Below are 1,726 nucleotides of genomic sequence, written 5' to 3' on the forward strand. Positions count from 1 at the left end.
ACATCAAAAGAACCCAAATAGCTCAAGTAGGGAGCTACACTAGACTACCAAGCCCAGGAGACCTGAGAGGTCACACCAGTAGCACCATACCCTAAAGAAACTGGGTAGCAAAGCAATCAGAGCTACAATTAAAACATTACAGCAAAACATGGGAAGACAAAAAAGCAATACACAAAGAAAAGAAAAAGAGAAATCACCAGAAAGGGAGTTAAATGAAATTGAGGCTACTAACATATCAGAGAAAGAATTCAGAGTAATGGTTATAAGGATGCTCAAACAGCTGGATGACAAATACACACAACTCAATGAGAAATATAAGGGGCTGAATGAGAATGTCACCAACATGAAAAGGAACCAAGAGGAAATGAAGAACGACATAGCTACATAGCTGCAATAAAGAACACAATGGAAGGCTTAAACAGAAGACTAGAAGAGGCTGAGGACCACATCAGCGAATTAGAAGACAAGGTAGGAAAAAACACACAAACACAGGAGCAACTGGAAAAAAAACTTAAAAAGCAAGGGGAGAGCCTAAGGGAGGTTTGGGACAACACAAAACGAAACAACATTCGTTTAATAGGGATACCAGAAGGAGAGGAGGAGAATCAAGGAATAGAAAACCTGTTTGAAGAAATAATGACAGAAAACTTCCCTGATACTGGCAAGAAAAAAACTACACAAGTCCAAGAAGCACATAGAGCGCCAAAGAAGATGAACCCAAAAAGACCAACACCAAGACAAATCATAATTAAATTGGCAAACACCAATGACAAAGTAAGAATCTTAAAGGCTGCCAGAGAGAGACAGAAAGTTACCTACAAGGGATCTCCTATTAGAATATCAGCTGACTTCTCAACAGAAACACACCAGGCAAGAAGGGAATGGAATGAAATATACGAAGTGATTCAAAGCAAGGGAATAAATCCAAGAATACTATACCCACCAAGGCTATCATTCAAATTTGAAGGCGGAATCAGGAGCTTCACGGGCAAAAAAGAGCTAAGAGAGTTTATTACCACCAAACCAGCAATGCAAGAAATGCTAAAGGGACTGCTGTAAAAAGAAGAGACAGAAAGACAAGAAGAAACGCAAACATTAAGAATAAAAATGACGACAAACAAGGACTTTTCAATAATAACATTAAATGTAAATGGATTAAATGCTCCAATCAAAAGACACAGGGTAGCTGAATGAATAAGAAAACATGACCCATATATTTGCTGTCTGCAAGAGACCCACCTCAGAATAAAGGATTCACACAGACTGAAAGTGAAGGGATAGAAAAAAATTTTTCAGGCAAATGGAAATGAGAAAAAAGCTGGGGTTGTGATACTTATATTTACAAGATAGACCTCAAAGTAAAGGCCATAACAAGAGATAAGGAAGGCCACTACATAATACTAAAGGGAGCAATTCAACAAGAAGATATAACTCTGGTAAACATATATGCACCCAATACAGGTGCACCCAAATACATAAAACAATTTCTGGAAGATATCAAGGGAGAGATAGATAGCAATAGAGTCATAGTAGGGGATTTCAATATCCCACTGACACCACTGGATAAATCCTCTAAGCAAAAAATCAGCAAAGAAACACCAATCCTAAATGACACACTAGATCAGAAGGACTTAATTGACTTCTTCAGAATATTTCACCCCAAAGCTACAGAATATACATTCTTCTCCAGTGCACATGGGATATTTTCAAAGATAGACCATATCTT

This window comes from Myotis myotis, unplaced genomic scaffold (assembly GCF_014108235.1).
Source record: "Myotis myotis isolate mMyoMyo1 unplaced genomic scaffold, mMyoMyo1.p scaffold_m19_p_4, whole genome shotgun sequence".
NCBI lineage: Eukaryota > Metazoa > Chordata > Mammalia > Chiroptera > Vespertilionidae > Myotis > Myotis myotis.